A 23348-nucleotide genomic window follows, 5' to 3' on the forward strand; every position below is an offset into this window, starting at 1 on the left:
ATCCAAGTAATCCAAATGTAAGTCTCTGTGTTATCATGGTATCGGAGCTATGGCTCTTGGGGTCGTGGGAATGGGTATGTTTAGTTGATATCTAAGATTGAAAATTGAGTTTTACAGTAAGAGTTTATGGGTATGTTATGGAGGTTTCTCAGTGTGTTAGATCTGATTTTCTTGGTGACTTTCCAATGGATTTCGACGTGTAATTTGTGGGTCATGATTTTGATGGGGTTTGATGTTTGATATAGTGTCTATTTTGTGGATCTAATTTCGTTATTGATGTTCTTTCGGATTTCTTTTCGGGGTTCTTTTTGATGATTTCAGGTTCTTTCGGGTTCTTTTGATGTTCTTTTCCATTTGCAGTTATTGTGATTTCTTGAAGTGGCTCTTGTGGTGATTTTCTGGTGGTTCCTTTGCTAATCTGTGGTAGTTCTTATTGTGGTCATTTGTGGTGCTTTTGAATTTTCGTGATTATTCCTGATTCTTCCCGGGTTTGAGTGGGTTTGAGTTTTCTGTGATTCGGTTTCTCGTGGCAATTCGGTGGTTCGTGGCTAGGCTATCTCAGTTTGTTTGGCAAACTCATGATTTTACGGGCGTGTCATCAGAAGGGGTGTGAAGGATAGAATTGTAATCAGGTAGTTATGTACAACTATTGTAGTAACATGTTGTAACTAGGATTTATGTATATATATTCAATAGTGTAATAGTAAGACATTAATCCAATGTAATTCTCTGTGTTATCATATTACAAAAGAGGCTACATTATATTATTTGCTTTGTTAATGCCCAACTATTACATCATTGCATATATGCTAGAACCATACTTATACCAAATTACTGTAATACCCTTACATACAATCTATTCACACTTGTACCCTTCACACCCCCTCTCAAACTCATGATGACACGTGAGTATAATAATCATGAGTTTGCCAAAGAAAACAAAAGGCCTAGCCACGAATCACTGGCAACAAAAAATTCCCACGAGAAGTACCATATCTCGAATCCCGAATCACCACGACAACCACGGAATCCCAAACCACCACGACAGGTCATCGTGTGGAATCTAAGCATCCCGTTGTCAAGGATTGTATTCATTGGGCTGGTATGGCCATCATTCAAGAAACCAAGTTGGAATCTATTTCTTCTCGCTTGGTTAACGATATTTGGGGGATTCCTATTGTTGATTGGATTTTAAGATACCTCTGGGGGTATTTGTGTGGATAAGGTGCAAATGTCTGAGTCCGCAATCAGTTCTTTCTATGTTTCTTTTTTTGTGTGTTTAAGGGCTCCTTCGTCAGGCTATCACCAGTGTGTGTCATCCTGCTTATGGAAATAATTTAGATATGTTTTGGGGTGAACTTGATTGTACTTTCGGTTTTGCCAGTGGGTTGCCTTGGTGTATAGGTGGGGACTTCAATGTTATGAGATTTTCCCGTGATAGAAAAGGTGGGAGTCATATTAGTAATAAGATGAGAAGTTTTTGAAGAGTTCGTGAATAGATGTGAACTTATGGACCTCCCTCTTATCTGTGGCAAGTACCCCTAGTCTAACTATATGGACAATTCTATTCTTTCAAAATTGGACCGTTTTTTTTTTGGTGAACATTGATTGAATGGGAGGAAGAGTAGCCTAGACTAAACCAGTATATTGTCCTGTATGCAACTCTAGATCATCATCCAATTGTTTTGGAGTGTTGGTGTGATGTTAGGAGACCTTCCCCATTAAGATTTGAGCCCTATGTGGATTGGTTTGAGGATCCGAAATTCATCTTTAATATTAAAGATTGGTGTGACTAATTTTATTTTGAGAATAGGCTAGGTGTTATTTTTGCTAATAAATTGAAAGCTCTGAAAGAAAAGATTAAAGTGTTGGATGAAGAAATATTTTAGTGGTGGATAGGAAAAAAAATTAGTTTTTTAAGGAGATACAAATTCTTGACCTGTAGGAAGAAGAGAATACTCTTTCTTCTCCCGAGAGGTGAAGAAGGATTGAACTCAATTCTGAGTTTGAGTTGTTAGCTAGGAGGGAAGAGATTTCTTGGAGGCATTTGGAGGCAGAAGAGCAAAACTAAATCGGTTGTTGAAGATGATCAGAATACGAGTTTTTCCCATCAAATGGCTAGCGTCAGAAATAAGATAAACCAGTTAGAGTGTCTTAACATCAAGGGCAAAGATATAAGAGGGAAAGCTTGTCTCATAGTAGAAATTGTGAATTTCTATTCAGATCTTTATACTGAGCCATCTCAAGTATGACCTTTGGTAGATGATCTTCGTTTCGGTTGTATCTCGTTGCAGGATAGATACGAGATGGAAATGGAAAGAGACATTGATGAGGATGAGGTTTGGGTTGCCATTTGTAGTATAGGGTGCAATCGTTCTCCGGGTCCAGATGGTTTTCCCATAGAGTTTTACAGGTTGTTATCTTGGGAGATAATTAGTGTTGATTTTATGAATATGGTTGTGGGTTTTAATTGTTCAGGATTTCTTGCTCATACCATTGATAATGCTTTTGGAACTTTGGTCCTAAGTTGATGATGTGGAGGACATTGGGGCTCTTCGTCTTTTAGTTTAATTGGGAGTGCTTATAAAATCAGTTCAAAAATTCTTTCGTCTAGATTGGAGAGTGACCAGTCGTGTGATCTCGCATGAGCAAGGAGCTTTTGTCTACTAGACAAATTTTGGAGAGCGGATCCTGTTTGCATTCCTTATGGTTGTGGTGTTTGGAGGGCATCAATCCCATTTTTAAAAGAGGTATTAGGTATAGTCTTGGTTCAGGTGATAATCAGATCCTTTTCTAGGAAAGACATTGTTGGGAGATAGGCCTCTAAAAGAGACGTTTGATATGCTCAACATGTCTCACCATAGGAGGCGCACAATTAGCGAATGCATGGTTAGATCTAATGGAGATATTTCTTGGAACCTCGGTTCTCGTAGGGATTTCAATGGGGTCATCGATGAGTTAGCCTCTCTTATTGCTCGGTTTGGAGTGGTAAACCTCAACCAGCAGGATCTTGATTCGACGGTTTGGTGCCCCGACAAGAAAGTGATCTTTTCTACCAAGTCATTCTACCTTTCTCGTCGTTCTTAGTATCCCCCAAACAATGGGGTTGTTTCCATTCCGCATTTTTCAGGTTCAAGAATTTGGGGTTCCGAAGTCCCTACTAGAATTGCTTTCTTTGTTTGGTCTGCAGCTTTAGAGCGTATTGTTATTGTTGATAATCTTAGAAAGAAATTTTTTTTGTGGTCTAATTTTAGACTTCTATCCCCTATTTTTGAGGAGTTGGTTAGTCATGTGCTTTTGTGTTGTCCTTTTCCTTTGCTGGTTTGGTCTTGCTTTCATTAGGACCTTGGGTTGGATTAGGTTTGTCTCAATAGGGTGGTTGATCTCCTTACTCAGTGGCACGCCGGGACATTTTCATGTAGATGGCAGAGGATATGAAACATGTTACCTTTTGCAATCATGTGTGGTGTTTGGTTGGAACATAATAGACGCAACTTTGAGGGCAAAGCTATGGAGATCCAAAAAGGCGTACTAGCCACCAAAGGGCTTCTTTGTTATTGGAGTAAAATTTTTGTGGACCTCATAGACATTCGATTTGAACAATTTGTACTTAGATGGTAGAATATTATGTATAGTCTTTTCTAGGGTGGCTGGTTCACTTTTGGATTGTTTGTCTGTTTATAGTGTGTAATTGTAGGTTACCTCGACCTACGTTTCTTTGATCTAATACAATATAATTTTTACCAATAAAAATAAAAATAAAATAAAATAACTTGTTTCTTAAGCTAGATATATCATAATAATTAGCGAAAATTTCTAAACCTATTAGAACTTCAAAATAAGACTTCTAGACACTTATAAAGTAGGCTAAACAAGATTAACTTATTTTTAGTACATATGATTTTCTAAAAAGCAATTAAACCATAAAAAGAAGTGTGAGATCCTAGCCCAATAAGTGTGAGAAGAAAAAAATATACATAGTGGATAAATTGTAGTCATTATAAACATGACTCAAGAACCCCTTTTTTCCTACGGAGATCCCGTTAGTAATCTTCTCCAATAAAGGAAGGTAATCTCTAATACTTGGCCTAAATCTATGAAGCACCCTTAGGACACGAACAAATATTGGACGCGGATATGTCATGGACATGTTAAATATATATATAAAGACAATGATAACCAACTGGATGGAGGCCCTACGGGCCCATTGCTTAATATATATATATATATATATATATATATATATATATTAGCAATGGTGTGGGGTGTGAGGGCCTCCATCCAAATTGTTGTCATTGTCTTTAAGCGAGAATCAAGACAATACATAGTAAGTGGATTCTTTTGTGTTAATTAGGGATCTTTGTTTGAAGTGTTATGACTTTTGTAGTTTACTTGTTTGACATGGTAGATCCAAGTGTTTGGAGAGTTTGTATAATTTTGTTAAGTGTAATCAATATTATGGGATCTGTCCAAAAATCAACCAAAAGTCAACAATTGCGGTTGGGGTTATAAATTGTTGGGTTAGCCCATAAACTGTTAGGTCTACAATTGATTTGGGCTTATAGATAATGGGTAATTAGGATGACCTTGTGGCTGGACTTATAAATTGAGTTGTTTAATTTGGTGCGCTACGATAATATTTTACTTCATTGAAATGTAAAGATGCGGTAAATTCACTTTGGAAGAGGTTGAATGCTTTGTTCATTTCTAAAAGTCATCGAGCGATGAGTTATCGGGGGTAGTACACTGCGCGCAAAGTTTTTTCGATCCAACTTTGAGGTCTCAAGAAAAACAATTGTTGGTCCTTCAAGGGGCATACCCTAGTATATATATATATATATATATATATATATATATATATATATATATATATATATAAAACAATGGGGTTGTTTCCATTCCGCATTTTTCAGGTTCAAGAATTTGGGATTCGAAGTCCCTACTAGAATTGCTTTCTTTGTTTGGTCCGTACTTTAGAAACGTATTGTTATTGTTGATGATAATCTTAGAAAGAAATTTTTTTTTACAAAGCTCTTTACAACTTGTGGGTCTAATTTTAGACTTCTATCCCCATTTTTGAGGAGTTGGTTAGTCATGTGCTTTTGTGTTGTCCTTTTCCTTTCTTTGGTTTGGTCTTGCTTTCATTAGGACCACTAGGTTGGATTAGGTTTGTCTCAATAGGGTGGTTGATCTCCTTACTCGGTTATACTTTCCAAAGAAGGACCACCACATTTTCATGTAGATGGCAGAGGATATGAAACATGTTACCTTTTGCAATCATGTGCGGTGTTTGGTTGGAACATAATAGACACAACTTTGAGGGCAAAGCTATGGAGATCCAAAAAGGCGTACTAGCCACCAAAGGGCTTCTTTGTTATTGGAGTAAAATTTTTGTGGACCTCATAGACATTCGATTTGAACAATTTGTACTTAGATGGTAGAATATTATTTATAGAGTCTTTTCTAGGGTGGCTGGTTCACTTTTGGATTGTTTGTCTGTTTATAGTGTGTAATTGTAGGTTACCTCGACCTACGTTTCTTTGATCTAATACAATATAATTTTTACCAATAAAAATAAAAATAAAATAAAATAACTTGTTTCTTAAGCTAGATATATCATAATAGCAGCCTTCTAAACCTATTAGAACTCAAAAATAAGACTTCTAGACACTTATAAAGTAGGCTAAACAAGATTAACTTATTTTTAGTACATATGATTTTCTAAAAGCAATTAAACCATAAAAAGAAGTGTGAGATCCTAGCCCAATAAGTGTGAGAAGAAAAAAGCACAGAGTGGATAAATTGTAGTCTGCCAGCATGACTCAAGAACCTGCTCTTCCGGTTTGAGATCCTGTTAGTAATCTTCTCCAATAAAGGAAGGTAATCTCTAATACTTGGCCTAAATCTATGAAGCACGGACACGCGGCACGAACAAATATTGGGCACGGATATGTCATGGACATGTTAAATATATATATATATATATATATATATATATATATATATATATATATATATATATATATATATTAAGCAATGGTGTGGGGCTTGTAGGGCCTCCATCTAGTGGTTGTCATTGTCTTTTAGTAAGTTGTGACATGGTAGATCCAAGTGTTTGGAGAGTTTGTATAATTTTGTTAAGTGTAATCAATACTATGGGATCTGTCAAAAAATCAACCAAAAGTCAACAATTGCGGTTGGGGTTATAAATTGTTGGGCTAGCCCATAAACTGTTAGGTCTACAATTGATTTGGGCTTATAGATAATGGGTAATTAGGATGACCTTGCGGCTGGACTTATAAATTGAGTTGTTTCGCTGGTCTTGCGCCGAATATTTTACGCCTAAGATGCATGTACTTTTTGCAAACGGCAATTAAACCATGAAGTTATCGGGGTAGTGCAGTCAGCGCGCGTTTGAGGTCTTCTCCAATAAAGGAAGGTAATCTCAGGCATCTATGACATACCTAGGCATATATATATATATATATATATATATATATATATATATATATATAAACATATGCCTACCCTCCTGCAACAATGTTAATTTAATGATAACAATAAACATACTCATATCAAATAAATCCACATAACCAAAGTTTACGTCACATCTCTTAGTGAGGCAAAGGACATTTAGTTCCTCCCCTAAAAGATGGAACCTAGCCATAAATTCTAATCCCACATGTACGACACATCTCTTAGAGATGAAATACGTTATCATCATAAGTATGAGAAATGTCCATCTTATTCTACTGAAGTCATAGTTATTCTAATGATTTCACATCCATATATTATATTAATTACAACAAACAAAATAAATTTCCAAGATCAAAAGTACTTCCCGTGCAATATTTCCTATTTCACTCTAAAAAGCTATGGTTTTCACAAACTAACTCAATTGCCATGCCAACATACCAGTATTATCAAAATCACACTATAGATACATAACAAATTCAAGATTGTATAAAATCATGCACAATAACTGAAAACAACAATAAACTCATAAAATAAATCATTTTCCATTTACTTCTTAACCAGTACCAAGAGACTTGTCTTTCCATGCCTCGACTAACATCCCACCGTCGGATGGGCCTGGAAATCTTAGTGGGTCTACTATGTGTGCTAAATATACAGATCAAATTTGAGGAAAATCCATGACTAGATCATCTTTCATCTATGCCTAAACTTATGACTACGTAGTGCAAGTTCCTGGCGTAGTTTATACTACGACCAGTCACGCTCAGGCGTGCCTCGACAGAAATCGAACCGTTGGTTTAAAAAGTAAAAGTTTAATTTTGGAAAGATTGGTTAGAGATTTGACTAGAAAAGAAAGTTTTTAAGTTTTGAAAACATTGCTTGTGTAGAGATTTTGAATGTAAGGAAATATTCTTTTGTGAGATAACAATTTCTTAATTTAAGGGAGAGAATATGGAAAGTTTTTATTATAAATGAATTATACCTAATTGAGAAAAGAGATTTTAAATTATAGAAAATAGTTTTATTTGTATAAGGAAATAAATGTGTAGAGAATTAATTGATATGGAATGGTATATAACTTAATTTTGGGGTCTAAAAGAAAATAATTTGTTTAGAAATTTAGAATGTAAAGAAACAAAACAAGAGAAAAAGTGGTAGAATAAAGAAATAATGAGTGAATGAAAACAAAAGAAGAAGGCAAAAGAAGAAGGAAAAAATGAGAAGATAAGAAAATGGTTTTCAATACTTAGTGTTTCTTTGATATTTTCGTATGGAGTATTTTTATTGTTTGGTGTTGTTTTGATTTTACGTGCAGTTTTCTTGGATTCTATATGGAGTATTTTATTGCTTGTTGATATTGAACTTTATGTGGAGTATGGCTTTCTTGTTTTATGATTATTCTTTCGCGTAAACTAAAGGTGAGTAGACCTCACTTATGATTATTTTCAACTAGGGATTGTCGATTAATTTTATTTGCATGAAATGATTGAATATGAGATGTATAATTATGTGGTTTTAAATTTTAAGAAATTAATTAAGCTACGGTGTACGTATAAATAAGTATGAGAAGATGGTAGCATATATATTAATATATCGATTTAATTGTATTTGCATGAAATTTATTATCATTAATTTGTTCTTATAAATGATGTATAACCAGAATAAAGATGTGTGCGTCTTGTCATTGTGGTTTGAACCATTATGTTGGGATTTTAAAATAAGCAATTTAGTGTTGGTAATAGATTTTTTTGAATTAATTGTGAAATACGTATTAAGTGAGATGGATAATATTGTTATTGATTTCAATGACATGTGATATATGTAGTAATACATGAAGAATATCGTATTGGAAAATTTATTTATTGTTAAGATGTGTTTGGTGTTTAAAGGGTGTTTGGAATGGATTAAAAAATAATATACATGAATCAAAGTGTACGTATATTTTTGGTCTAACATGACATTTTTGAAATGCTATAGATTTATTTATTCTTTTTGATATGTGATAAATTCATACTGTAGCGTACTGTAACTCACTGTTTGGTGCTGTAGCATTTCTGTAAATGCTATAGCATATTGTTTGGTACTGTAGCATTAGTGTTTGGTACTAGCATTGTGTAAATGTTGTATTACTACCAGCATCACTTTTAAGACAATTTATAGTATTTAGTGAGCTATAATTGTGCTAATAATTACTAGAACTGTTTTTGCAGCATTTTTTATTAACCATTCACGACATTTTATAAGTCCTATTATTGTGATTATCAATGTAATGATTTGTGATGTTATATACTCGTATCCATTATGACTTCTTTTATGAATTATATAATTGTGAGGTTTGATTTTTAAAGTGTTGTTGTCTATTACGCAACATTTTAGGATAAACGATTACGTAATAAAATTGGCATTATGTTTATGATTGAGTTGCTGTGAAATACTGTGATCATGTCTTTAGATAAATTTAAAACAAGTTTAAATGTGACATGCATGATATATTCAAATGTGATGTTTAGTGCAATATATTTTATTGGCACGTGATAAAGTGGAATAGATGATATATTCAAATGTGGTGTTTAGTGCAATATATATTTTATTGGCACGTGATAAAGTGGAATGGATAATATATTCAAACGTGGTGTTTGGTGCAATATATTTTATTGGCACGTGATATAGTGAAATGGTTATGAGAAATAAATGAACGATATTGGAATAAGTTACGTAATGAAAATCCTAGCTCCTAACTACCATAACTATTGTGATAAATATGAAAAATGTCTTTTTAAGATAATGTGAATTTAAGGGAATTTGGAACCCTTGTAGTCAAATGATGACTTTGATTATCTCGTCGCCTATTAAGAATGAGATGTGTAATATTTTATACATAATAAATACTTACATAGTTTTGGCATCCGTGTGGAGTGGAAAAAAAGTGTGGGTTTAAGGAAGGTTTCTTGAGAGAGAATAAAAAGACAAAAGTTGAAATTTAGATGTTTTCACTTTTTAAGTGGAGTATGCCCTTAGAGATTATTTGGGGACATTTCCGATATTAAAATTTTCTAAAATGGGGTCTGCCTTGAGATATATGGGGTATGTATATAACAATTCCCTAAAAAAAATTAAAAAGTCCTTCACGGGCTGGTAGTGTTTGGCATATTTAATTTTATCATAGTGTTTCCAACATCAAACGGATATTTTCATACATCAACATATAACATGCAATTATAGAAATGATGAGAGATATTCATCTTGAATTTTGTTATAAGTGTGATGGGAGAGGAATTGAAAAATGTTGTATCGTTCTCACTCCGATGAGAACAGGTATGATGTATATACATTAGGATTGCTCAGCTATAAAAATTATTTGAATAAGAAATAAAGTAAATTAAAGGGTTTCAATGTATATATATGAAGTTTGTCACCCCTAACCCGTCCTTAACATTGAATATTGCCACTCTACGAGGCACCATATTGGCAATGTAACTCACTAATTCACACCTACTTTTCAATTCTAAATCGTACACTAGGAAACGTTAAGACAATAGAAAGAACAAACAGAAATGGGAAAAAGAAAAGTGTGTAAAGTATTAAATAACATTACCAAAATATTCAAACAGTTTAACAGTTAAAATACACATAACGAATACGAATAAGAAGATGATCACTGAACTCACCTAGTAGAAAGAGTTTGTTTGTTGATGACAACTCCTATTAGCTCGATCATAAGAAAAAGAAGAAAGAATGTGTTGTTGAGATCTCTCCACCAATCTGTTAACATAATTAAATAGTAAAAAGAACAATCAAAATTTCTCTTTGATCCACACCAGCTAGTTATACAGGTAAAATAAATCCTACTACTTATCAAGCAAAGCACTAACGCTAATGAATTCAAAAATCTTACTGCACCTGGTTTACAAGGAAATCTGAGTCATCCTGGGTTTACAATGAATTCAAAAATTTGGTTTACAACGCAAAAATCTGGTTTACAACGAATTCAAAAATCTTACTGTACCTGGGTTACCGTGTATGCGACATCCTGTTTAGGGTAACTATGCCGATGTGGTCCATTATGTGAGTGAGGCATGGGTCAACATTATGAACAATGTTGGTATGAGCAGTCTTAAAATACAGATCAATCTTATACATACATATACATCTATATAATAAAAAACAATGGTGTGGGGCCCGCAGGGCCTCCATCCAGTGGTTGTTATTGTCTTTTAGTAAGTTGTGAGATGGCAGATCCAAGTGTTTGGAGAGTTTGTGTAATTTTGTTAAGTGTAATCAATACCATGGGATCTATCCAAAAATCAACTAAAAGTTAACAATTGCGGCTGGGCTTATAAATTGTTAGGCTAGCCCATAAACTGTTAGGCCTCCAATTGATTTGGGCTTATAGATAATGGGTAATTGGGATGACCTTACGGCTGAACTTATAAATTGAGTTGTTTCGCAGGTCTTGCACCTAAGATGCGGTAATGCGCCATACGGACGAAGCGCGATGAGTTGTCGTCGGGTAGTGCATGAGTGTGTGAGGTCTCGAGGTCCGGGCGTAGGCGCATACCATACCCTAGCAACAAAGAAGGGTGGTGCAACACCACCCCCTAACCTTTGGATCTAGCTTATGAGGTGGCGAATCCTAAGGCTTATGAGGTGTGGGTTGTTTAATAGTGTGGAAAAAGAGTATTGCATCATTCTTGAAATCAACAATGAAATCAACAAATGCGGCTGGATTTCGGTTGGGCTTTTTTTGTCGGGCTTCTAATGGGCTTCGATTGGAGTTTTTTTAGTCGGGTTTCGGTTGGAGTTTTTTTAGTAGGGGGGCGGATGCGATCGGGGGTGCCGGAGGCGCGCGTATTTGTGCCTTACAGGGGCAGATGCTCGTCGGGGCACCAAAGGCACGCATATCTATGCCTTTGTTGTAAGATGTTATAGTATTATTAGCGCCGGATATGTGTATCGGGGAGCGGATGCGTCTGCCCAAAATTCGCGTATGATGTGCGTCGGGGGACAAAGGGGACAAAGGCGCTATATCGTACCGTCACACGACGAGCAAATACTAGTAATCAATAATGCATATAGTTCCTCCATCGAGGCGCTTTAATTTCCAACTAATCACGCAACAACCATACATATAATAATTAAAACAAGTAGTTCTTTCACTTAGTTGCTTTAGCTTCCAATTCAATAATATTAAGGCATTTAGTTTCTCCACCAAGGTGTCTTAGCTTCTGATTAAATCCACATCATATAATAATAACAAAAATGAAACTTACAATATACTTACACTTACATTGGCCAAATTACAGAGTTGGTCATTTCCTGCAAAAACAATTAATTTAACCCACCTTTCTGCAAAACAATTTAATAAAACTAAAATACAATAAAAGAAAGTACAATATAAACAAAATATATCATATACAAAACCAAATCAGTCCATCAAACCAAGGAAAACAAACTCTACGACAAATTTCACAACCATAGTCAATCATTTATTATTGTGTTAACATAAACTTTGACAAATAATAACTATTATTTAGAGTTTCTTCAAGTGTCTTTAGAATAACGTCGTCTCTATGTTTTACCTAGGTTCCTCCTATCTACCACAATTGCTCCCCTCTATCGAGCCGACCATGCACATCCGCATGCCTCACTCACATAATAGACCACACCGGCGCAGTTATCCTAAGCGGGATGCCTCATACAAAATAACCCCCACACGGATGTCAAAACTATGTGAGTAAGCCTTTATTAGGCCTAAAATATCGCGCGTTTTATTCTAGATTGGTAATGAGATAATCAAAGTCATCATTTGACTACAAGGGTTCTAAGTTCCTTTAAATTCACATTCTCTTAAAACGACATCTTTCATATTTATCACAACAGTTGTTGTAGCTAGGAGCTAGAATTTTCGTTACGAAATTTTTTCAAATATCGTTTATTTATTTCTCATAATTATTTCACTATATCACGTGCCAATAAAATATATTGCACCAAATACCACGTTTGAATATACCATCCATTCCACTTCATCACGTGCCAATAAAATATATATTGCACTAAACACTACATTTGAATATATCATCTATTCCACTTTATCACGTGTTAATAAAATATATTATACTAAACATCACATTTGAATATATCATGCATGTCATATTTAAACTTGTCTTAAATTTATCTAAAAACATGGTTACAGTATTTCATAGCAACTCAATTATAAACATAATGCCAATTTTATTACGTAATCATTTCTCCTAAAATGTTGCGTAATAAACAACGCTACTTTAAAAATCACACCTCACAATTATATAAATCATAAAATAAGTCATAATGGATAAGAGTATACTACATCACAAATCATTGCATTGATAATCACAATAATAACACCTATAAAATGTCGTGAATGATTCATCAAAAATGTTGCAAAAACGGTTCTAGTAATTATTAGCACAATTATAACTTTCACTAAATACTATAAATTGTCTGAAAAGTACTGCAGGTAGTAATACAACATTTGTACAATGCTACAGTACCAAACAATATGTTACAACATTTACAGAAATGCCATAGTGGGTTACAGTATGAATTTATCACATATCAAAAATAAGAAATAGGTTTATAGCATTTCAAAAGTGTTATGTTACACCAAAAATATACATACACTTTGATTCGTGTCTAAATTATTTTTTAATCCATTCCAAACACCAAACACATCTTAACAACAAATAAATTTTCCGTTACAATATTCTTCATGTATTACTACATATATCACATGTCATCAAAATCAATAACAATATTACCCATCTCACTTAATACGTATTTCACAATTAACTCAAAAAAAAATCTATTATTTCAACCCAACCAACATTACTTATTTTAAAATCCCAACATAATGGTTCAAACCACAATGACAAGACACACCCATTATTATTCTCATATAGGTTATACATCATTTATAAGAACAAAGTAATGATAATAAATTTCATGCAAATACAATTAAATCGAAATATTAATATATGCTACCATCTTCTCATACTTATTCATACGTACACCGCAGCTTAATACCAATTAATTTATTAAAATTTAAACTGCATAATTATATATCTCCTCATATTCAATCATTTTATACAAATGTATAAAATTAATCGACAATTCCTATTTGAAAATAATAATAAGTGAGGTCTACTCACCTTTAGTTTACGCGAAAGAATAATCATAGAACAAGAAAGCCATACTCCACATAAAGTCCAATATCACCAAGCAATAAAATACTCCATATAGAATTCAAGAAAACTGCACGTAGAATCAAAGCAACACTAAGCAATAAAAATACTCCATATGAAAATCTTAAAGAAACACCAAATGTTGAAAACCATTTTCTTATCTTCTCATTTTTTCCTTCTTTTTCTTTTGCCTTATTCTTTTTAATTTTAGTTTGTTTTCATTCTCTCATTATTTCTTTCTTCTTCCACTTTTTTTCTTGTTTTGTTTATTTACATTCTAAGCAAATCATTTTCTTTTAGATCCCAAAATTAAGCTAAATACCATTCCATATCAATTAATTCTCTACACATTTATTTCCTTATACAAATAAAACTATTTTCTATAATTTAAAATCTCTCTTCTCAACTAGGTATAATTCATTTATAATAAAACCCTTCCATATTCTCTCCCTTAAATTAAGAAATTGTTACCTCACAAAAGAATATTTCCTTACATGCAAAATCTCTACACAAGCAATGTTTTCAAAACTTAAAAACTTTCTTTTCTAGTCAAATCTCTAACCAATCTTTGCAAAATGGTTGGTTTTCTATCGATGCACGCCTAATCGTGACTGGTCGTAGTATAAACTACGCCAGAAAATTGCACTGTGTAGTCATAAATTTAGGCATAGATGAAGGATGATCTAGTTATGGATTTTCCTCAAATTTGATCTATATATTTAGCACCATAGTAGTCATACCCACTAAGATTTCAAGCCCATCCAACGGTGGGATGTCAGTCGAGGCATGGAAAGACGAGCCTTTTGGTATTGGTTAAGTAGTAAATGGAAAATGGTTTATTTTATGAGTTTATTGTTCTTTTCAGTTATTGTGCATGATTTTATACAATCTAGAATTTGTTATGTATCTATCTCAAGTGTGATTTTGATAATACTAGTATGTTGGCATGACAATTGAGTTAGTTTGTGAAAACCATAGCTTTTTAGAGTGAAATAGGAAATATTGCACGGGAAGTACTTTTGATCTTGGAAATTTATTTTGTTTGTTGTAATTAATATAATATATGGATGTGAAATCATTAGAATAACTATGACTTCAGTAGAATAAGATGGACATTTCTCATACTCATGATGATAACATATTTCATCTCTAAGAGATGTGACGTACATGTGGGATTAGAATTTATGGCTAGGTTCCATCTTTTAGGAGAGGTACTAAATGTCCTTTGCCTCACTAAGAGATGTGACGTAAACCTTGGTTATGTGGATTTATTTGATATGAGTATGTTTATTGTTATCATTAAATTAACATTGTTGCAGGACGGTAGGCATATGTTTATATATATATTTATTTATTTTATTTTATTTTTAACATGTCCATGACGTATCCGTGCCCAATATTTGTTCGTGTCGCGTGTCCGTGCTTCATAGATTTAGGCCAAGTATTAGAGATTACCTTCCTTTATTGGAGAAGATTACTAACAGGATCTCAAACCGGAAGAGCAGGTTCTTGAGTCATGCTGGTAGACTACAATTTATCCACTCTGTGCTTTTTTCTTCTCACATTTATTGGGCTAGGATTTCACACTTCTTTTTATGGTTTAATTGCTTTTAGAAAATCATATGTACTAAAAATAAGTTAATCTTGTTTAGCCTACTTTATAAGTGTCTAGAAGTCTTATTTTTGAGTTCTAATAAGTTTAGAAGGCTGCTATTATGATTTATGATATATCTAGCTTAAGAAACAAGTTATTTTATTTTTTTTTTTATTTTTATTGGTAAAAATTATATTGTATTAGATCAAAGAAACGTAGGTCGAGGTAACCTACAATTACACAGTATAAATAGACATAAACAATCCAAAAGTGAAGCAGCCACCCTAAAAAAGACTCTATACATAATATTCTACCATCTAAGTACAAATTGTTCAAATCGAATGTTTATGAGGTCTACAAATATTTTACTCCAATAACAAAGAAGCCCTTTGATGGCTAGTACGACTTTTTGGATCTCCATAGCTTTGCCCTCAAAGTTGTGTATATTATGTTCCAACCAAATACCGCACATGATTGCAAAAGGTAACATGTTTCATATCCTCTGCCATCTAGATGAAAATGGCCCGGCGTGTCATTGAGTAAGGAGATCAACCACCTTATTGAGACAAACCTAATCCAACCCAAAGTCCCAATGAAAGCAATGCCAAACCAGTAAAGGAAAAGGACAACACAAAAGCACATGACTAACCAACTCCTCGAAAATAAGGGATAGAAGTCTAAAATTAGACCCCCAAAAAAAAAAAATTCTAAAAGATTATCAACAATAAGAATATGCTCTAAAGCTGCAGACCAAACAAAGAAAGCAATTCTAGTAGGGACTTTGGAACCCCAAATTCTTGAATTTGGAAAATGCGAAATGGAAACAACCCCATTGTTTGGGGGATACTAAGAACGACGAGAAAGGTAGAACGACTTGGTAGAAAAGATCACTTTCTTGTCGGGGCACCAAACCGTCAAATCATATGAGTAAAAGCGAAATATATGAGTCAAAGTGAAAGGGAAACATCAAATTAAAAATATAAACAATAATATTAATCAATAACATTGTATTAATCTAAACACTTATGTATCGTCATCAATAACGCATACTGCCCGGCTCCTAAAAAGACCTTAAATAAGGACCAAATCTGAAACAACCCACAACTTCACCTACAAAATGATTTAAAACCTAATTTTTTGTACATATAATCTACTAACCATAAAGAATATCTCTACAAAAATTCAACTCGTTTGATATCCTCTAACTTAGATAAAAATTGTTGTTCACTTTTGAAAAAATATCTAATAGTCCAGAAATGCCTAGTTTTTGCAATCATCTTTTGCCAATGTTAAAAATTGTCAAATAAGTTGAATTTTTGTAGATATGTTCTTTATGGTTAGTAGATCATATGCACAAAAGATTAGGTTTTAAATTATTTTGTAGGTAAAATTGTTGGTGTTTTAGATTTGGTACTTATTTAAGGTCTTTTTAGGAGCCGGGCTATATATATATATATATATATATATATATATATATATAAAAATACTTTTATCCAGCTTTACATCAATTTCTTCTCATGAATATATCAAAATTCATTTTCATTTACAAGTAAAAATTTGAAGTAATCGAGATTATAAATATATTACGCGAGAATCATTTTTTTAACTATTTTTTTCTTCTTATTTTCTTAATAAACAAACAAATCAAGTTTCTCTTATTATTATGGATGACAATTTAAGCAACGGACATGTTACGTATTTCATAAAAAAATTTAAACAACAAAACACATATAATTTATAGTTTCATTCATGACAACTAATTATGGTAAACCATGAGAATAAACGTGGTGTAAGAAAATGTCGGCACACTAATGCACTTTAAATATACAAGAATAAAATTAATTAGTTGATAAAAGGTATAGAGAACAGATGAATTCCATTAATTATTATGCATATGAGAAATCTATTGAAATTTCACAGGATAGTAACAACCTCAAATAATAAAATTTTATATTTACTTTAGTCATGCTATCAGAAACCCTTTTATTTTATTATTTTATTGTATTTACAAATGTTATTTCTTTCTATTGTCAAACAAAATATTAAGGAACTCTAATTCAAGTTTCTGCAACTATGATTCAAACATATAAAGAAAAATAAGCAATCAAACATATAATACTCTCATTTCAGCAAACAAAAATGAATCATTTAAAACTATAGAAATTAGAAATATTAAATTTAAAATAACCATTGAATCCTAATTCATACATGCAACTAGATCAAATATAACACGTATTTCAAAAATAATTCTTTATATACATCTATCAAAAATACATACACTGAAACAAACACTGAAACAAAACAATTAAGAAGAAATAATCAACATTCATTGTTATTTTTATTATTACTAATTCTTAATTTTAAACAGAGAATAAGTTAAAAAATCAATGTTCATATACAATGACAATTAAAATAAGATTTGCTACCTTATAACACGAATTTTTAAAAAATTAGGATAATATAAACCCACTTCTAATATATCACCAATAACAAGTTATACTATCATGAATAAAATTCAATATACTAATTAAGAACAATAAATCCAAGACATGTTTAAAAATACTTGAAGATGCAAAAATCAATATGAAACTAATTTAACAATATTTATCAATCATGTCATAATTTATAGGAATTAAACACACTTATAAGACAAAATAAAAAATTTGTTTGCTATTGAAGTAAGATCATCATTATATAAAGACATCCTCTACATAAATCCCAATATAGTTTAAAACTAACAATTATCACAATTATTTTATTTAATCATTAATAACGTGATATTAGGAAAACAACTTTACACATGCCCATTGGTGAAACAATATTAACACATCATATACTCACGTATACACATCTCAAAAAGAATGCACACACACACGCACGCACACACACATATATATATTGTATATATTATGTACGTACTTAAGTTAAAACAAGTACGTAAGTAAAACTTCACCTATAAAATGAATTAAAACCTAATTTTTTGTTGATATTATCTAGTCACCATAAACATCATCTCTATCAAATTTCAATTCATTTGGAAATCTCTAACCTAGGCAAAAGATTATTGCAAAAACACTATTTTTGGACCGTTAGATTTCTTTTTAAAGATAACAACAATTTTTATCTAGATTAGAAATTTCCAAATGAGCTAAAATTGTGTGGAGATAGTCTTTATGGTAAGTAGATGATATCTACAAAAAATTGGGTTTGAATTCATTTTCTAGGTGAAGTTTTATTTACGTACGTATTTGAATTTAAAATAAGTATGTACTTCTAAGATCCAGACTATATATATATATATATATATAGGGAGGGATAGAGCCACATTCTAGCCACATCGTAAACAAATCCAAGCAAAATTGTGGACCTAAAAGTTGAATGAAGTGTTAAGTTTTTGTAGATAGGATCTCCCCACCATAGAGAACATGCTCACAAAAATTTAATTCATTCAAAGAAATCTAATCTTAGGACATACTCACAAAATTTTTGGAGCGTTAGATGAAAAGCTCAAAAATGAACACTAATTTGTACATGGTTAGACATAACTAAATATTATGATTTTTTGTGAGAATGATCTTCATGGTAGGGAGATCATCTCCATAAAATATCAGGTCTTAATGCATTTGTATGTCGAAAATGTGGCTATAATGTGCGCATAAGAATGTGGCTCTATCCCTCTATATACTCTAGTTCATAACATGGCCAATTCTAACACATTAAGCATCAACTTACATGTCTAACAGCCCAATAACTTTTAAGAAGTTAAGTACAATAATTTGAAGTGGAATAAGCAATGGAAAATTATATATATATATATATATATATATATATATAGGGAGGGATAGAGCCACATTCTAGCCACATCGTAAACAAATCCAAGCAAAATTGTGGACCTAAAAGTTGAATGAAGTGTTAAGTTTTTGTAGATAGGATCTCCCCACCATAGAGAACATGCTCACAAAAATTTAATTCATTCAAAGAAATCTAATCTTAGGACATACTCACAAAAATTTTGGAGCGTTAGATGAAAAGCTCAAAAATGAACACTAATTTTTACATGGTTAGACATAACTAAATATTATGATTTTTTGTGAGAATGATCTTCATGGTAGGGAGATCATCTCCATAAAATATCAGGTCTTAATGCATTTGTATGTCGAAAATGTGGCTATAATGTGCGCATAAGAATGTGGCTCTATCCCTCTATATACTCTAGTTCATAACATGGCCAATTCTAACACATTAAGCATCAACTTACATGTCTAACAGCCCAATAACTTTTAAGAAGTTAAGTACAATAATTTGAAGTGGAATAAGCAATGGAAAATTAATAAGAAGTTCAAAAGAAATAGAAGAAAAATGAATTAAGGCTTAGTGATGAAAGAGAAATTCAAGAGGAGAGGGTAAGAGAGGAGAACGGAGAGAGATGAGAGAAGACCTACCTACCTGATGTAGACGAAGAACTAGGAGAGGTGCTGGTGATGGAGATTGGAGACGAACCAGATGAAAGGAGGCGAAGAACGAGGAAAGGTGCTGGTGCAATCATGTCTCCTTTCTCATAATCACGCGAGTGAAGTAAAATCCCCTTAACAAGTGTCCCAACGTGTCCCCGGTGTGTCGGAAATTCAAAAAATTAATTATTAAATCCGACACTCTAAATCGCTTGTCGGACACGTGCGGTGTTGGACACCGATACTTTGCCTCTAGAGGAGTGTCGGTGCTTCATAGGCCTAGATGACACCAGGGATAGGCCTTAGTATTTGATAAGAGGAGCTACAACTAGAATTCCATCAGCTAGACTGCTAGAGCATGTCTCTCTTCGGTGGTCATACTTCCAACAAGCATTGAAGTTTTGTTCAGATTAATATGCGACCCTGTAGCAGCAGAAATTTGAGATGGACTGCCTTTATGGCTTCAACTCTGTAGCAGCCGAAAGTTGAGATAAACTGCCTTCAGAAAGAATGGGGATGTCATCAGCAAAACATAGTTATATCACTCATCCCTTTAGCCATCATACAATCGAGTACTTCCATGATACGAATAAAGAGATAGTTTTATCACTCATCCTCTTCACCATCAGACAATTGAGTACTTCATGCCTAAGACGTAGCCACGAGGAATTAAATTTGCTAATATATAGAAATAAGGAGATGAAAAGTAGATAGGCTTTCCACCTTGATTGCACTTTGGGGGAGAGCAGAAATGTTCACCATGTGAGATATTGCTTCAGAAGACACAGTATCATAGGCTTTCCACCTTGATTGCACATTTAGGATTCTCATGCTTGGTTGTATTGCTTCTAAGAAGTTCATGAGGGAGAAAAATGTTCTCCTGATTCCTGAACCTATGTTACATGGACACGCCATATTTTGAAATAATCTGTGTTGGATACGTATCCATGTGTCCGTGTCGGACACATATCCGACACACTGTATATTATATACCTCAATTTTTTATATTTTGCCGTGTCAGACACTTCGTATACGTGTCGGATACGGACACACTTATCCGTGTCGATGTAACTTAGTCCTGGACAGAATTTTCTGGTATAAATGCAGGCTGGCTTCTAAGAGCTTATCCAAGAAATGTTTAAGCCTGTGAGAAATCATTTTAGCTACACATTTAAGCAGTACATTAGTGCATACAATAGGTCTGAAATCACCTACTCTTGTAGGGTTGTGTATCTTTGGAATTAGGCATATGAAAGTAGAGTTAATACTCTTACGAATGGTGTTATCTTTGAACGTGTACTTTACAGAATTAGTGAAATCATCACCTACTATGGACCAGCAATTCTTGAAAAAGAAGGCATTATAGTCATCTGTTCTAGGAGATTTGTTATCCTCCATTTCAATAAGTCTCTTTGACTCTTCTAAACTCTTCAGAAGTGATCTCGTTGTCAAGTTCTTCACCAGCTAATTAGGAGATAATACCTGTCACTTGTAGATTATTGAAGAAATCAACACCATTATCAATTATGGATTATTGGCCAAGCAAAGATTGATAAAAAGTGAAAAATTCCTTTGCCACTAGTTCCGGATAATTCACCCTGTTCCCATCTTTATTCTCAATGGCCCAGATGAAGTTTCTACCCCTTCTCTTTTGGTATGGCATTATCGAAGCAAGAGTTGCATTGATCACCAAATTTAAGCAAATCGCCATCAGCTTTTTGCCTGAGGTCTACCTGTTCCATTCTTGCAAGATCTCTATATTTGGTTATGTCTCCCTTTCCTTCTGAGCAAGTTGAAAGTCTGTAGGACTAATTTGTATCAGTTTGTGATGCTCGAAGTGTTCTTTTGTACTTTTAACTCTTTTAGAAATTTTGCCTCTTGACCAACTCCTACCAGCTTTCTTGAATAGTGTTAGTTTGGCATTGAGAATATAGATAGGATTCCCATAGAATTGCGTGCTCCAGACTTGAAGGACTGCCTGAAATTCAGGGTGCATATACCATATATTGCAAAACCTAAATGGTAATCCATAACTTGTTAGAAGCATATTGGGGAATGATCAGATACTCCCTGAGGGGGGAACACAGCTTCAGTTGAGAACAAACCGTTCCAGGCAATATTAACTAGACGCCGTTCAATTATGGACATATCCCTGGAAGCTCCATCTGCATTATTTGACCATGTGAAAAGACCACCAAAAAACTTTAGATCATTCCTGTATTGACTAGGCAATATATGAAGTCTTCAGTCTCTCTTGGGTGAACAGAAACACATCCAAATCTTTCATGAGATGTACACATTACTAAAGTCACCTACAAGGCTACAGCGCACCAAGGTCTTGAGAAGCTGAATCTAATATGTTTTAGTAACCTCCACAAAATTAATGATTCGGACTTTGCATTACTTGCATAAATTACTGTACGTTGGAACTTCATACCATTTGATAAAACAGCAACAATAGTAGGAATGCTTTGTCTTGTTTGCGATATCTTCTCTACATGAAGAAAAGCAGCAGCCCAACATATCCATATCCTTGCACTTGGATCACTCTTATAATTATCACAATAGTTCCCTTGATAACAAATGTTTCTAACGAAGTCAAACTTATCTTTCCTCACTTTGATTTCTAGTAGACAATATAAATATCAATCATTCTCTATCTTTACTTTACTATCTTCTTTGGCTTTAAAGGGATTGTTGAGATGCTTAGTATAGTCGTACATGGGATGTTTAAGCCTTGCATTATAGTTTAAAAGTTCGGCCCGTCTACTCCATGCCGCCCAAGTATGTTCCACGTGTTAGGCTTAAGTAACGCTTGAGATGTTTAGTATAGTCCCACATGGGATGTTTAGAGCCTTGCATTATAGTATAAAAGTTCCTGGGCCTCCTGACTCATCACCAGTTGGATGTTGGATGCCCCAATGTTGAGGGATCATTACACCGCCTAAGGTTCCAGATAGAAGTAACTCTGTGTGGGTATTCAAATCCCACAGTCACCACCTTTTCAGCAATTCTATATGTTATGGCAGATTAAGTATTATATTGACATTAAATTCAATACAAACTCTAGAAAAATTAAGTATTTGCCTCTTTAAGCGTAAAGCCATCAGAGGCAAATAGGGGTACCAAATCATACTAGCAAGTAGCAATACGTTGATCAGTCCATAGCTGCTTTGGAATGTTAGAGATCTTAATCCACATTGGAATGACATTAATCTGGTGGCGTTTTGCTTCCACTTCTTCAGACCAAAGTTGCTACTCCCAAAGGTGTATGTCAGTTATAAGTTTCTGCTCGCCAAGGCCTGAGGACATTAAAGGGGTTTGAGAAGGGAATAGTTTTTATAACATTCTAGGCTATTAGGAACCTTACATGTGCTTTGAGTTGATGAAATTGGTGGGATTTGGTTGTGAAAGGGCGTTCACTTTTCCTGTATATACAATTAGGGTACTAATACTATTCATAATTGACTGGGTAAATTTTTTTTGTTCTTATTGTTTGGGATATAAAGATGCAGTCTAACTATCAGATGTATAGCCTTGCAAGTCGCTATACATCTAATATGTTTTTCCTCCTCCCCCTTTCCCTTTTTTCTTCCCATTCATATT

The 23348-nt window shown here is 33.5% G+C and overlaps 1 protein-coding gene across 5 annotated transcripts in view; it reads left to right on the plus strand.

Annotated features, from left to right (window-relative positions):
* Nucleotides 1-23348, plus strand: part of LOC147475216 (arogenate dehydratase/prephenate dehydratase 2, chloroplastic-like) — a 28708-nt gene that overhangs the window by 4408 nt on the left and 952 nt on the right. Inside the window, exon 12 of one of the 5 annotated variants that reach the window (XR_015208030.1) lies at nt 7793-7895. The exons of 2 other annotated variants lie outside the window; for them this stretch is intronic. The gene's annotated coding sequence lies outside the window, so the exon portion shown is untranslated. Of the gene's footprint in view, nt 1-321; nt 768-7792; nt 7896-23348 lie in introns of those variants that run through there. 2 more of the 5 variants (XM_086583136.1, XM_086583137.1) reach the window with 2 other exon arrangements.

The sequence above is a fragment of the Coptis chinensis genome, chromosome 9 (assembly GCF_015680905.1).
Source record: "Coptis chinensis isolate HL-2020 chromosome 9, ASM1568090v1, whole genome shotgun sequence".
Taxonomy (NCBI): Eukaryota; Viridiplantae; Streptophyta; class Magnoliopsida; order Ranunculales; family Ranunculaceae; genus Coptis; species Coptis chinensis.